The sequence below is a fragment of the Gossypium hirsutum genome, chromosome A08, assembly GCF_007990345.1.
Source record: "Gossypium hirsutum isolate 1008001.06 chromosome A08, Gossypium_hirsutum_v2.1, whole genome shotgun sequence".
Taxonomy (NCBI): Eukaryota; Viridiplantae; Streptophyta; class Magnoliopsida; order Malvales; family Malvaceae; genus Gossypium; species Gossypium hirsutum.
Genome location: NC_053431.1, coordinates 25,733,583 through 25,739,712, shown reverse-complemented (window position 1 = coordinate 25,739,712; position 6,130 = coordinate 25,733,583). Strand labels below are relative to the sequence as shown.

At 39.7% G+C, this 6,130-nt stretch overlaps 1 non-coding gene across 1 annotated transcript; it reads right to left on the bottom strand.

Moving 5' to 3' along the window:
- Nucleotides 1-2,628: 2,628 nt before the first annotated feature.
- Nucleotides 2,629-2,734, bottom strand: LOC121205582 (small nucleolar RNA R71). Its single transcript, XR_005900658.1, has one exon. It is a non-coding gene; the product is annotated as a small nucleolar RNA R71 (small nucleolar RNA).
- Between the last annotated feature and the right edge of the window lie 3,396 nt (nucleotides 2,735-6,130).

Sequence of the window (6,130 nt, the reverse complement as noted above, 5' to 3'; positions counted from 1 at the left end):
TTGGTTGCTAAGTGTGCTTGTGTTTTGTGAATCAAATGGCCTATTTTTGTCCACATGGGAAGAGACACGAGCGTGTGTCTTAGCCATGTGCGATACACGGTCATGTTACACGGCCGTGTGTCCCCTGGGGTACGCTTCAAATTAAAGTCAGTATACCCTACAATTTTGACATGGCCTAGACACACAGGCGTGTTTACTGGCCATGTCTGGCACATAGGCTTGCACATGGGCGTATGGTCAGCCATGTGACACAAGTCAGTAACCCCCTTAGATTTCACACGGCCTGGCACATGGGTGTGTCCTTGGCCGTGTGGTTCAAGTCAGCATGTATGCCCTGCTTTCACACGGCCTGTGACACGAGCATGTCTGGTGGTAGTGTGAGGCACACGGCCTGTTCATATGGGCGTGTGACCCTTAAAAACATGAAAATATTCTATGTTTCTCAAAGTTTTCAAATGTTATTGGTTTAGTCCTAAACCCATTCAAAGCATGTTTTAAGGTCTCGTTGATAAACTGTAAATTATACATATTTTTACCCCATGTTTAATGCATTTTATAGATGATTTGTCATTAGAATTGGTGAATTCGATGCTCGTAATGCTTTAATTTCATGTTTTGTACTTAAGAGAGAACCAAGAGTCAAAAGGAGACAAAAACGAGCCAAAAGGGACAAAACGGACCAAATCAAGAGGATAACACGGCCTAAGCCTTGCTACACGGGCAGCTCAGATGCCCGTGTCTTTCGAGGGTGTCGACCAAGGCTTTCACGATTCACACGGCTTGGCCATTGACCCACACGGCCGTGTACAGTTTAACGGATAGAACCCGACTTGGCAATCACATCACACGGTCGTGTCACACGGGCGTGTCCCTATTGAGCCCAAGTTAAGTCCAATTTGGAAAAGGCCACTTTGGAGGTTTCTAGGCATTCCAAAGCCTATAAATACGCACTAGAGGAGGAGAAAAGGGGAGAGGGAGAAGAGGGGTAGGAATTACCCAAAGGAAGCCGATTGATCCATCTCAGAAACAGGATTCATCATTAAGATTGAAGATCTCTCCTCAATTCCCCTTCAGGAGTTTTGGGTTTTCTTTATGTTTTGTATTCTTTATTCTGCTAAGATGTTTTCTTATTTAGTTATGAACTAAATCCTATAAATGCCTAAGGGGAATGAAACCTAAGAAGAATCTTGTTATTATTTTCTAAATCGTATGATAAATATTTAACTTTTCTTAATTATGTGTTCTTAATTCTTGCTTTGATATCCCAGGATACTGATTCAAGACACGCTCTTATTCAAAGGAGGAATAAACCCTGTCTAAGAGTACATTTTCCATAATTAAGCGGAGTTGATTGCGAGCCTAGAAATAGGGTGACAAAATTTTGCTGGATTAGGGTGAAACCTAATAAGGGGATCCATAGATCGAGTTAATGAAACCCTGGAGTGTTAATTAGAGAAAGGCCTTAGTTATTCAATCTAGGGATTAGACATTATTAGTCTTGAATAGGGATAATAACATAACTTAAGGATCTTTACGAAACAAGTTGAATGAATAAATCATCCGATTCGGAGCCAGAATAACAAGTACAGTCGAGGTGGATTTTTCCTTAGGTATTGTCTCAAGTAAATCGATTTTCCAAGAAGAAATTCCCCAATTCTTTTCTCTGGGTGTTCGTAGTTTAAATAATTAGTTAATTAAAACAAACCCTTTTATTCTTAGGCTAGATAATAAAAAGATAGTCATTACTAGTACTTTTGGTTCCCTTGGGTACGATATCCTAGTCTTGCCATTACTATAGTATTGTTCGATAGGTGCGCTTGCCTTTTCGTCGTGATAATAGTTAGTCTAGGTTTGATCTTCATTATAAATATTTATTACTCGTTACGAATCATGCGATCAAGTTTTTGGCACCATTACCGGGGAGCTGAAATATTAGGAACACTAAATTTTTATTACTTTAGCCATTTATTTATTATTTTTTTGCAATCTTATTTTATTTTATTTTATTATTTATTAATTTACTTTTTCTCTCTCTTGGCAGGTTTTTATAGTTTATGACTAGAATAAACCTATCAGGACAAGTACTTTTTGACGAAGAAATCAATTGTACAATTCGCAAAAATCAAAGAGAAATAAGGTGTAGTTTACGCTACACGGAGAACGAGCGAGAAGACGATACTCAAACCCCAACCGAAGAGATGGCCGAAAATCTAGGCGATCAGCTGCCTCCTACAATTGCAGCTAATCAAAATCCTGCTCCACGTACTATGTATGACTATGCTAAACCTTCTTTAATAGGAACTGAGTCTAGTATAGTTAGGCCTGCTATTGCTGCGAATAATTTCGAACTAAAACCTAACACAATTCAGATGATAGAGTAGTTTGTTCAGTTTGATGGTTTACAAGATGAGGATCCCAACACGCACTTGGCGAATTTTCTTGAATTTTGCAATACATTCAAAATCAATGGCGTTTCCGATGATGCCATTCGTCTTCAGTTATTTCCCTTTTCACTGAGAAACAAAGCTAAACAGTGGTTGAACTCGTTACCATGAGGGTTTATCACTACTTGGGAACAAATGACTGAAAAGTTTTTACTAAAATATTTTCCGCCGGCTAAAATGGCTAAATTGCATAATGATATCTCTTCTTTTGTGCAGATGGATTTAGAAACACTTTATGATGCATGGGAGAGATACAAGGACTTACTGAGAAGGTGCCTTCACCATGGATTACCGCTTTGGCTGCAAGTTCAAACATTTTACAATGGTGTGAATCCCTCGACAAGACAAATGATTGACGCGGCTGTTGGCAGAACCATTAACAATAAAACACCGGAAGATGCCTATGAATTCATAGAGGAGATGTCACTGAACAACTATCAGTGGCAAGCTATGAGGACAAAGGCAACGAAAACAGCCACGTCTATAACATCGATTCAATCACCATGCTCTCCAATCAGGTAGAACTTCTCCATAAAAAGATTGATAGTTTTCTTAGTTCTACGCAGGTACATCCAGTAATGAGGTGTGACTCAAGCAGAGGAGGTGTGCATACAGAATATCAATCCTTCAATCCCACAACCGAAGAGGAATAAGTCAACTATATGGGTAACAATAACTTTAGATCTCAAAATAATCCATACAGTAATACTTATAATGCAGGTTGGAGGAACCACCCAAATTTTTCCTGGGAGGTCAAGGAAATCAAAAGCCACAAAATCCTCAGGGTTTTCAACAGCCACCTTATTAACAAGAGAAAAAAACCAAACCTTGAAGAGATGCTTTCTAAATTCATCTCGGTGTCAGAAACCTGTTTCCAAAATACTGAGACAACACTTAAGAATCAACAAGCATCGATCCAAGGACTCGAAGCTCAGATAGGCCAGCTGTCCAAACTAATCTCTGAATGACCACAAGGTAGCCTGCCAAGTAATACTGAACCTAATTCGAGGGAACACCTCAATGCAATTAGCACTCAAGATAAGGAAGGATTCATTGCACCTGAGCCAAAAATACTGCAAGACAATGCGATGAACAAAGGACGAGAAGAGGTAAAAAATAATGATCCCAAACAGGTAAGTACAACTCATGAACCTCGTGTGCCATATCCTAAAGCGATGACGAAAGATAGAACAGAAGAACAATTCGGTAAGTTTTTCAAACTCTTAAAGAAATTACATATTAACTTACCCTTTTTTAAAGTTATTTCACAGATGCCTAACTCAGCAAAATTCTTAAAGGAACTTCTGAGCAATAAAAGGAAATTAGACGCTACATCACATGTGGAACTCAATGCAGTCTACTCTGCTATTCTAAAGAATTGCCTACCTAACAAATTGAAAGATCCAGGGAGTTTTACAATTCCTTGTTTAATTGGTAGTCTATCTGTGAATAATGCTTTAGCTGATCTAGGGGTAAGTATAAATGTTATGCCATATAAAATGTTTAAACAACTAGGTCTCGGTAAACCCAAACAGACTAGGATGAGCATACAAGTAGCTGACAAAACAATTAGATTTCCTAAGGGTATTATTGAAGACGTTCTCGTTAAAATTGATAAATTTATTTACCCAGTAAACTTCGTTGTCTTAGATATAGATGAGGATAATGAGGTACCTTTAATTTTAGGATGACCATTTTTAGCAACTGCCCGAACCATTATTAATGTAGGCATAGGAGAGCTAACACTTCGTGCAGGTGACGATGTAGTAACACTCCAAGCACGTGACTCAGTCAAAACCTCTAAGACTCAAGCTAATGCTATAAAACCTGTCGATGATAAAACTAATATTTAGTCGTCCTTGTAGGAACTTCCTCGAACCAAGACAACATAGACAGTCCATTATTATCATAAAAAGAACAAAGACATCTATGAAGAACGAAGACTACGGATAGAGGAGCTAGACGAATGGCGAGAACACAAACTGAAAACACATGATAAATCGAAACTACGCAAACACAAGTCCGATACCTCTCCTAATCAACTTCAGGTCGACAATACAGTCTTACTAGATGCCGTTGATCCTCACATTGTCACTACCACACCAAATGAGGAAATCCCTCTTACGGTACTTAGTATTTTTCCATTCGGTACAATGGAGGTGATTCATCCCAAGTTCGGCACTTTTAAGGTAAACAACACCCGTTTAAAACCTTATTTTAAAATTGACAACAGGAATGAGGAGTATGAACTCCTCAAACCACCAGGATAAATCAACGGAGAGGTAGCTCGACTATAAATAAGCGCTTCTCAGGAGGCAACCTGAGTACTAACATTATTAATTTCTTTAAATTCTGATATTTAACTCCTAACCTACTAATAGAAATCTTAAATACAGGAGTTTCCACAAAGACACAGCCAATCACACAAGCGTCCTTAAGGCCGTGTGAAAAGAGAGCAAAAGATTTCCCCAACAGGGGCTACGATAAAACACCACAACTGTGCGACATGGCCGTGGTCGAGCCTGCCAAAACAACACGGGCGTGCGACACGTCCGTGTGGAGGAATCGTGGATAGACCTGTTAAAATAGCACGGGCGTGTGACACGCCCGTGTCGAACACCCATGGTCGAACCTGTCAAATTAACACAAGCGTGGGGCTGAACACACAGGTGTGGGAGAACCAAATGAAGCTAGACACGGTCGTACGACACGGACGTGTGAACCAACATGCCCGAGGCACACGGGCGTGTATCAAACTTCAGACCCGCTAAAATAGGAAAAACGCAAAACACACGGGCTAAAATTAGGGCACACGGGCTTGTCTTATGGCCGTGTGACCCAAAATCTTTAAATAGGCTGTACTATTCATTGTCTTCTCCATTCAAAAAACCCTAACCCTGGCCGCTGTAACTCCACACGGCCCCCCTGCCATGCCCGTGCGCCGCCTTCAACTTTGTTTTTAAAGCTCAATCCCTCTCCCTTAGCGTTTGTTTACTCCTTTCACTTTTATTTTACTCATTATTAATGCTTATTATTACAATAATCTCCATTACTTTTGAACTAGTTTTCATTTTTGTTCATTACTTTATCATTTAGTTTGCATCTATAGGTTCTTTATTATACATTTCAAATTAAATCAAGTTGTTAGACACACCTCATATCCATGACATTACTATGCTTATTTTCATGCTATTATCATGCTAATAAATTGTATTCCTAGGTTAGTTACCATACAGTTTATGTTAAATTGAGATGAGGAAAACCTTATACACATTACATTTCTATTCTCATTCTCATTCTAATTGTGGTTGAGTTTACTTTATATTAGTAGTCTCGGCTAAAATAGTTTACTTCCTCTTCGAATATGTTTACCTATTATTATTCTCTATATCACAGGCCTTCAATGTCATCTTTAAGAGAAAAGTAAACCGTCGTACCAGCCTTGAAGAAGAGGAAGGGAGCGTCATCCTCCGCGGGTCCAACCATGGAAATATTTCACCCTCTCCTACAGTTTCCACGAGGGCCCCAAGAAGAGCTCTTCCAAATACTTCGGGCCTGACCTTTAGCAGCGGGCCGCTGCATCAACTGGGCTACCGTAGTACAAGTCCAGATGGCTAATTCGATTCGGGCTCTCTTAACCATTGACCCGTGGGAGCTGATCTTCGGGATTATCAAACCGACATACC